The sequence below is a fragment of the Papaver somniferum genome, chromosome 7, assembly GCF_003573695.1.
Source record: "Papaver somniferum cultivar HN1 chromosome 7, ASM357369v1, whole genome shotgun sequence".
NCBI lineage: Eukaryota > Viridiplantae > Streptophyta > Magnoliopsida > Ranunculales > Papaveraceae > Papaver > Papaver somniferum.
Genome location: NC_039364.1, coordinates 126,623,879 through 126,634,062, shown reverse-complemented (window position 1 = coordinate 126,634,062; position 10,184 = coordinate 126,623,879).

Below are 10,184 nucleotides of genomic sequence, written 5' to 3'. Positions count from 1 at the left end.
AAAAACACACACACACAAAAAAAAAAAAAAAAAGATTTTTCTTTTCCTAAAGCCTGATCTGTGCTCATCTCTTGTCTTTTTGAAACCAGGCACATGAAACAAGATGCACCTTCAACACAGTTACGCTGTGTTGGGGTGAACAATAATCTGTCCACCATACACTTCTTGTACGGAATTCTTAATACCCTTTTTCACATAATGTTTAGACCTTGTTCTTTTCTGTAGAGGTCTAATTTTTTCTTTAGAAATTAACTTATTCGGATACGAATTGAGTTTACATACCTCAGATGAATTGACATCTGAACAAGTTTTTGAGCTTGTTTGCTGATCGATTTGCTCTCCATTGAAGTTTGATGACATATCTTATTTTATGTTTGTACTTGAAACATTTAGAGAGTTCATGACCCTTAAGATTACAATAAGAACATGTCAATGTAGAGGACGCTTCAGATACCATAGCTGAGCATGCTGCTAAACAAATTGAGGTACCTGAAACATGTGAGATAGAGTTTTCAGTAGATAGGGAAAAATCCATTTTATCCTCCAAAGTGGTTGCAGAATTTTCTCCCGGAAGAATATCAAGATTGATGTACGTATTGCTACAATTATCAAAATCGATATTTTCACCAAGGAGAGCAACACTTGACTTTTCATCTTCATTTGAATCATAGTGATCAGACATTTCATCAAGAGTTGCAGCAAGACCTTTTTTCCCAGTGTATTTTCTACGATTTGGATACTCATCAGCAAAATGACCAAAACCTTTACACTTGAAGCACTGTGGCATATCCTCATCATCAGTATCGACAATGTCCCTATTTTTAGGAGGGGCAAGGTCATGAGGTTTTACTGATGACTTGGGTTTATGAACCTTTTACTTCTCTTCAAAAGAAGATCTCCAAATTTTCTTGTGAACAGTGAAACTGACTTGTCAAGATCTTCATCTGATGAATCAGTCTTAATAGGATCAACAACAGAGTTGCCAACACTTTTACATTTGTCAAGCAATTTAGTGTTATTTTGTGCTTTGAAAACAATATCCTTCACAGATTCGGATGTATGCTCATGATCAAAGATCTTACTTCCCAACAAGAGTATTTCTGGAAAGTGTATCAAGGTTATTTCCTTCAACGATGACATGTTTCTTAGAATCGTATCTAGATGGAAACGATCTGAGAATTTTCATCATAATGTCCTTTTCAGGAATAGTCTTACCCAGCGCAAAAGATGCATTAAAAATTTCAGACACTTTGTCATTAAACTCATAAAATGAATCTTCATCAACCATACGAAGGTTTTCCCAATTGGAAATTGGGTTTTGAAGCTTAGCTTCCTTTTCAGAGGTATTCCCTTCAAATACGATTTCTAAGATATCCCAAGCATGTTTAGACCGAGTGCACGTAGTCATATGGTGCAGAAGATCTGGGGTAATGGCATGTATGATAGCATTTAAGCCGTCAGAATTTTTCTTTGCAGCAAGAATCTCGTCAGGCTCATACCTACCAGTATCCTTTGCAACTGTTACACCGTCTAATTTAACCAATGGAGGATTATAGCCATTAATAAAATAAACCCATGATTGAAAATCACGTGCTTGGAGAAAGACATGCATTGCAATTTTCCACCATAGGTAATTTGATCCATCGAAGAATGGTGGTACGTTTTTAGAGATAGCACTTCTGTTCATAGAGTCAGATTGCTACAAACACAGACTTACAAGGTCTTAAACGTGTTTTCCTGCTCTGATACCAATTGAAAAAGCGGGGGTCTAACAACCACTCTCAATATTTCGTTTAGGAAATCTGTACGGATTAACTCCAATATAATTCCAAGAGAATCAACTAGACAATCAGACTCAATCAAAGAAAATATATCCAAGAGTTATATATTTATTTCTCAATGTACTTAGAAAATCAAACAGATTGAAATCCGCAAGCCTGATTATTATGAGAAACAACTTGAACGGTACCAAACACCAATGTTCAAATTTCAATCAATTTCAATCAACAACCAAAGGTTGGATTTACCAATTGATTGAACTACGCACAGCCTGTGATATTTCAATTATAGAAACAAATATAATGTAGAAAAGAAATAATACAGACACCAAAAGTTTTGTTAACAAGGAAACCGCAAATGCTGAAAATCCCCGAGACCTAGTCTAGATTTGAAAACCATATTGTATTAAGCCGCTGCAGACTCTAGCCTTCTACAAGTTAACTTCGGACTGGAATGTAGTTGAGCACTAACCAATCTCACACTAATTAAGGTACAATCGCGTTTTTTACGCCTCTGAATCCCAGCAGGACTCTACGCACTTGATTTCGTTGGCTGATCTCGCCCACAACTAAGAGTTGCTACGACCCAAAGTCGAAGACTTGCTAAACAAATCTGTCTCACACAGAAAAGTCTATTCTGATAGATAAATCTTTCTCCCACAGAAATACTTACGAAGTTTGTTTCGTCTTTTGATAAATCAAGGTGAACATGAACCAATTGATAATCTGGTCTTATATTCCCGAAGAACAGCCTAGAAATATCAATCACCTCACAATAACTTAACTATATGGTAGTAGAAAAAGTTATTGCGGAATAACAAAGAATGAGACGAGGATCTTTGTGATTACTTTTTATATCTTACCTATCGGAGATAAATCTCGAGCAAATCTTAGAGAATATAGTTTTCAATACGATAGAACAAGTAAGATTAGAACAAGAAACTACATAGAAAATAGTTGGGTCTGGCTTCAGAATCCCAATGAAGTCTTTAAGTCGTTAACCTATAATGGTTTTTGGAAAAACCTAGGTTAAAAGATAATCGAATCTAGTCGCAACTAGTATCACACAGGAGGTGTGGAGATTAGGTTTCCCAGTTGTTAGAGTTCTCCCTTATATAGTCTTCGAAACAGGGTTTGATAACTTTGGAACAAAGCAATCAATATTCACTATTTGATGAAACCTGATTTAAGATTCAACCTAATATCTTTCCACCATTAGATGGTCTTAGCTTGTTACACACAAATGAAATATACCTTCGTTTATATACGGGTAACCGTACCTAAACGTGTATATTGAGTTGGCTCAATAACAGTTAGTTGAAGTTAGCCATATGAACACTTTTGTATTAACCATGTTCATCTTAACACTTATAGATCAAATGATAATAAAATAGATCTAATTGTGTTACCCATAGAGTTGTTCAATTTTTTATATTCTCATAGAAGTATACAAGACACAACTGAAGCAAAATCGGATTGATTCAAAAGAATCAGTTCATGAACATTTTAGCCACGTTTTGCAAAGATTGCATTCCTTAATTTATAAATTATTTGTTCATGAGTATGAAAACATACTTAGCCGATTTTAGAAATTAACCTCCTAAGTTTGCAAACAGGTACGCAAACTTAAGTTCCGGACTTTGGTCATGTCCGACAGTTCGCATACGGGTGCGCATACTGTCGTTCCGGACCGAACTCAGGTGAATAAGTTTGAAAATGGGTATGCAAACTTAGTTCCCGGACTTTGACAGTTAAAACAGTTCACGTACGGGTATGCATACTTGGTTCCCGGACCTGAATCATTCTTACAACAATTTGCATACAGGTATGCATACTGTGTTATATCCAGACAATTGTTAATTGTTCTAAACTCCCATTTCAATCATTGAAACATTCTTAAAAGACGACAATAATTGTCTCACACAAACTATTAGCTTATAAGCAATTTTCAAGTGGTCGAATGATCAATACCAAACATTCTGAGTCTACATCAAATGGTCGTCTCACACAAATCATGTAAGATGTTACCAGGTGATTTTCACATGATCATATTTTGATTTTCTTCAAGAATAACGATGAACGTAGTTAAAGCAAAAATCTTTCCAACACATATTTCGATAAATATATAAGCGAGTTAAACTTAGCTCGAAATATCAAATGTGTATAATGTGAAGTGTATATAACTATACGAATTTGTCGCAATAGGAGATAAAACAAAATAGAATAGACTTATGAGTGATACATGAGTTAAAGTCTCCACATACCTTTTGTTGATGAAGTTCCACAAGCTCCCCTTAGTAGTTCTTCATCTTCAATCGATGAACGTCGTGAAGTATAAATCTCAACTACACATTTTATCCTAATCCGAGACGTGGCTATAAGTAGACTAGAAATCAAGACTTATAGTTTTGACAACTAAACTTGACAAACAAGCTTGAGATAGCAACGCTTGTGAGTTCGACCGAGCAGTGCTCTAACCGGAAACAAAGACTTCCTTTATACTCAAATGATCTAGAAGAAAATCATGCATATAGACTAATAAAAGTGTATGGAAAGTGGCTGGGTTGAAAAGTTATTTACAACATTATGCTAGGAAAATGAATGAGTTCAGGTTAGATAAGAAACCATATTTGTTCCCTGACCATTATGCGGAGCTCGAACGTCTGTTTGTGTTGTGGAAAATAGGCCAATGTTTATTTCCAAATGCTAGCTCAGTAACGGTAATTGGATTTCTCGAAGCATTAGAAGATTTAGAGCAAGCACCAAGATAAGATTGGGGGTCTCCAATTTTATCAAAAATTTACATATCCCTAGATAATTGCTCGGCATGTGCCAAAGATAGCTTTAATGCTTTTTAGAGAGTGATGGAGGTAAGAACTAATATTTTTCACACTATTTATTTATTATTTTGTCATGGAAAATGTACTAACTAACAATGTTATTATTTTCAATATTGGAGGTATACATATTTTCGTGTTTGTGAACCTTCTTTTGTCAATCTCACAAATGTTTTTCCTGTCATATTGAAGTACGGTTCCGCAAATTGGCAAGAACATATTCAGAATGGTCAACTTACTGGCATTTTCCAGAGGACTCAACCACGTCGTATGAAGCAAGCCCTGAATTCGAAGAAGGACAAGCTCAGAGAATGCTAGAGCTAAGCCTTAAAAGGATCGTGTTATACAACTCTATTTCTGAAAATGGTGTTTGGTGTTACGGTGAAAGACTACTTCTTCAGTTGCAGAGACGAACAGTGATAGCCATCAACCCCTATCCAAGTGAAGAGATTTCTCGAGATGACTGGGAGACATAGATAAGGGAAGGTCATAATTGGGAAGAAGCTGAAAATTTGATCCATGAGTGACAGCGTGACTATCGCTGGATCTAAAAAGACCAACGAGCGATCATTTGACCATATAGCGATGGACATTTTATCGCTCGGTAGACACTTTATCGCGTACGCATAAGTGGTATATTTGACACTTAGACACATTTGTTTGCCACTTTTCCATACCCATAGTGGGTGCTAAAGTGGCAAAATGAGGAGCTTGACATGTGCATATGAATAGGCCTTAGGAATCCAATTCCCTCCAAAATCATAGATTTCCATTGCATTGGTTTAATAGTGCAACGGAATTGGATTCCAGGGTAAAAACAAAAGTAATTGAATTACTCAACCAAACGCTTATTTTTTGGATTTGAATTCAATTTCAAGAATTGGATTACCCCATAATTGCATTCCTTAGAATCCAATTCTTCCAACCAAACGTGGTGTAAGAGTAATATTTAGCTCAATGTTTACCAAATTTGTCCAGGAATAATTTTATGAAATCGGTTCTATGGCATATATGCATTGTCATTTGTTATTGTATTTTCCTAAAGTTGTACCTGTGAAAACATTTAATAATAACTCTAAGTGGCTTTCCAAGTGAACCATACTTATTATTGATTAAAATAAAATTTTCTCCTAATAAGCTTAAAAATTCAAACTCGATTCAAGTGGGTACAAGATAAATTGTAGATAACGTTTTGAAATGAAATTTAGGTAATAGAAATATAATTCCTTCTAAATTAAATCTTAGTTTGAACATACGTTGCTTCGAACTTATTTGAAAATAAATTAAATTTCGCGCATTTGTAAGTATGAGCAGTACTTTTATTAGAAGTAGATCGATTTCAATATTCAAGGACGAAAAATTCTTATAAGGTGGGTAAAATGTAATGACTCGCAAGCTTTTCAACGCTATTTGACTGGTCAATTGACGATGCAACTAATGATTTGTGAAATGACGAGGGTACCCAAGTACACCAAATCTTTTCGTTTGATCACAACCTATTCAAGACCCACCGTGTATAAACCTCTTTAAGCAACAATCACTAAAGCAATATTTCAATACGGTGTCCACTTGGAATAGGGTTAGTCCGGACTGGACTAATAATGTTAGAAATAAAATCCAAGTGGAGAATCACAATACACCTTGTGTGAACGTCTATGGATACAAGATCGAGGCAATACAACAACAAGATGTTCACTTGATAATAGTTACGGTACATGACCGAAACACAATATAATCAATATCAAGTGTCAAGTTAACGTACAAGTGTATTTACTTTAATTATAATATAAAGACAATTATAATGAGGAAATAACGTAAAGCACACACCAAAATTTTGTTAACGAGGAAAACTACAATCTTGTAGAAAAACCACGGGATCTAGTCCAGTTTTGAATACTCAGTGAATTAAGACGCTACAAAAAGTAAACCTGCAACTTCGTGTAGACAAGACCAAGCAATTTAAATTCCTAGTTACTCAGCTTCAGCAGTATTCTTGTTTAGATAACATCTAGCAGAACCGAAGTTCTCAATAGACGTTCGATATTAGATATCCTAGCAGAACTTACGTTCTCTTTAGGACTAAATCTAGTATATTTTCTTAATGGTTCACAATAACTTCTACTTCTAATACTTTAACTAGTAAGACAAAATTCCTTTGGATCGTATTTCAAACAATAAAGGATCAAAACTGTTAGGTAACTAAACTTACTTTCTAATCACAATACCGAAATATATGATAAAAGCACAGTTAGGGATCTTCTATTTTTAAGATTCGTTACCAGATCCGAAGCTCCTAGGTTAAGAGATCAAACAAGACAATGATTACTGAAATAATCAATCTTGATTACAAAGTTTATGAAAGAATCACAAACAACTTGGTGATCTCAAAAGGCTTATGTTTATTGAAAATTAACAACCTTTTAATCCCAAAAAATCAAGTCACAGAAAGTCACACCAAGATCAAAACACAAGAATAAAGTCTTCAAATCTTCAAAGTCTTCAATCTTCGATTTAATCTTCAAAGTAACATGACCTGCAAAAAGAAACTTGATTCCTTATTGATTTGTCTCATAGAACGGAGTCTATTAACAATGGCAAATCAATGAATCTATCTTACAGATCTAGAATAACTTAGATTCGTAGAAACGTTAAATCTTTGATCTAGTTTGAGTGACCTTGTATCAGAGGAGAATGATCATGGAATAAACAAACTAGGTGCAATCAAAGATTCAACAACCGTTAGTCAAGTAAATCAATAATCGAAAACTAAAACAACAATGCAAATTCTAGTTTCCCACCAACGGTACTAATAGATCTTCTTGATCCCACAAAAGTCTTTAAACGAGCGGTCGTAAGATATTTCACGTAATTAGGGTACTTTCCTCTCCGGATATACGGCTCCACCATAAACAACAAAAAGTGAAGTTTTCCTGGCTTTTAACATAGTTTGCTTGAAATGCAAACTTAAGTACTTATAGACCGGGGTTGTTTGGACACCAAGGAATTTCCAAAGCCGAAATTATTCTTAAGATATGCAATGAATACTCAAATTCGGTTTTCCTAATTCCAATAAATGTTGTTCAATATTTTCCGAAATCTCTCATATAAAATCTCAAATTAGTAAATGCACATTACTAATTTTTATTCTCTAGAGTTATGCATTAATTGCTAGTAATTTAAGCATATAAAACCAAAAACCTTAATTAAAAGATTCTCAATTTATTTGGGTACAGGTCCTACAGGATCACCTTGAGTACCAAGGAATATCTTTGAACAATAAATGAAAAGAGTTAATGCTCATGTTCAAAGTATGTTGACATCTTTACACACCAAATCCTAATTCTGAAACTGAAACTGTACAAGTTCACGAAGAAAATATGTAATTCATGGAAAAACGGATTTGCATCTTGGAATCGGTTCTACCACACTTCCAAACAAGTTTGGAATTGGTTCTACCGAAATTCCAAGACTACTGTGTGATCGGTCATACCAAGTCATAATGGTCAGGTGTGATCAATCCTACCAAGTCACATACATGGTTTCGGATCGGTTCTACCTAAACATAGTATCTATTTGTGATCGGTCATACCAGTTACTAGGATGGGTCATACCAATTACAAGGATCGGTCTCACAACCTCTTATGATCGGTCACATCAATTACCAGAATCGGTCACACCAATTACAAGAATCGATCATACCATCTTATGGTGATTAGTTAGGATTGGTTACACCAATTACCAGAACCGGTCATACCAAATCACAAGTCTAGGTATTGTGATCGGTTATACCAAGATACATAACCTGAGTTAAGATCGGTTCTACCAACTCACACGTATTGGTCATCCAAAGAATATGCAATGTATAGCCAGACCAATATACCTATTGATTTCCCTTTCAATTCATGAAACAAGTTCACGAACCTACTTCCTTTAAACAAATGTAAACATCATTTCCTAGGATGAAATCTTCACCATAAACCCGTACACATAATCATAAAACTATATACAAGATTATGTCGATGTCATATCTACGTAGTTCAAAAGATAAGCGTTATACTTCGATAATGTAATTCCTTGTATGATCATATTATTATGATCATGTCTATCCACTGGAGTATTTATTTATATACAAGCTTCGGATGTTATGTTTTCAATATAGCACGACTTGAAAGATACGTTAGGAATGGAAACAAGTTCAAGTCAATATTACTAACCTCAAGTGGAAAGATGATGTCGTCGTTGTCGTTATTTCTTCTCATTCTTCAGGTCTTCAGAGTAATACTTGTATGTCTCAACACTCCTAGACTTTCTACTCTAACCTAAAAGAAGTTGACTCTAGTATTTAATCAAGTGACGCTAGATGAGTTTTGATACTAAAATATGACAATCAAACTTGACATACCAACGCTTGGTGGGTTAACCGATCTATGCTCTAACAATCCCCCCATTTGTCAATTGACAAAACTCTATTTACATATGGAGCCAAACGAATTACAAAATAACTCATTCTTCATACGCTTGATTCCAAGTTTCAACAACACAATAACCTTCATATATTCAATCAATACATGCCGTTGTTGACATTTGAATAACAAAAGTTTTTACTCCCCCTAAAGGCAAGCTAGGTAAATAATCAATCCGAGCATCTTTGGTATTCCCCTTTTGTAGTATGAAATACTACAAAAACGACATAAGGGATGATGTGTAGTATTCTCCCCCTAGTCTATGCTTTACTTTTTCCTAAGATATAACGTTTAAGTACAATTGTCCTTTCCTAGTGATTAAAAATCACTTTTTTACTCCATATATTTCTTCCCCTTTTTGTCACAAAATGACAAAGGTTCGAGCAAATAAAGGACAAACTGAAATGATCTTACAAATCTATAAGACTTGTACAAACCTATAAGAGTAAGCACGAAGGTTTCACATACCATTTTAGATAACCAATAGTAAAACCGAAACTACAAAAGTAATTTAGTTTCAATATGTTATCAAGGAAACAATTGCTCGAAGCAATTTTCCCTGTGGTCCAACAAATCGGCTAAGATACTTAATTCTATTGTTTTACCGATTGCGTATGTACAACCGCTTGTTTCGATAAGATCAAAATAAAGATCAGAATTAACTTTATTTCTCTCATCAGGCTCTAATTATTCAGAGAATAACTTAGACCTTTCCCTTTAGACAACACAAACACTAGGTTAGTTAACTAGTTTTTCTTGTCAAGGAATTCGATTAGACTTGAATAACCGAATCCTTCAATTTGATAAGTCTAACTAAGATTAGAATTAACTTAGTTTCTCTTATCCGGAATCGATTTGGACTATACAAATGATCCCGTATTTTGTTAAGCCATAAACAATACATACAAACCAAAATAAATTGACTTGTACAATTATTTTCTTAATCGGAAGCAACTGAAACAAATGTATACATTACAACACCGCAATTGCACCGAATTTCGTTAAGCAAAAACACTTGATACCCAACAATAAAGAAGATACCAAACCATAAGCCAAATAAATTGACACAGTTTTTCTTAACCAGAACCAATATCAATTGTACCGAC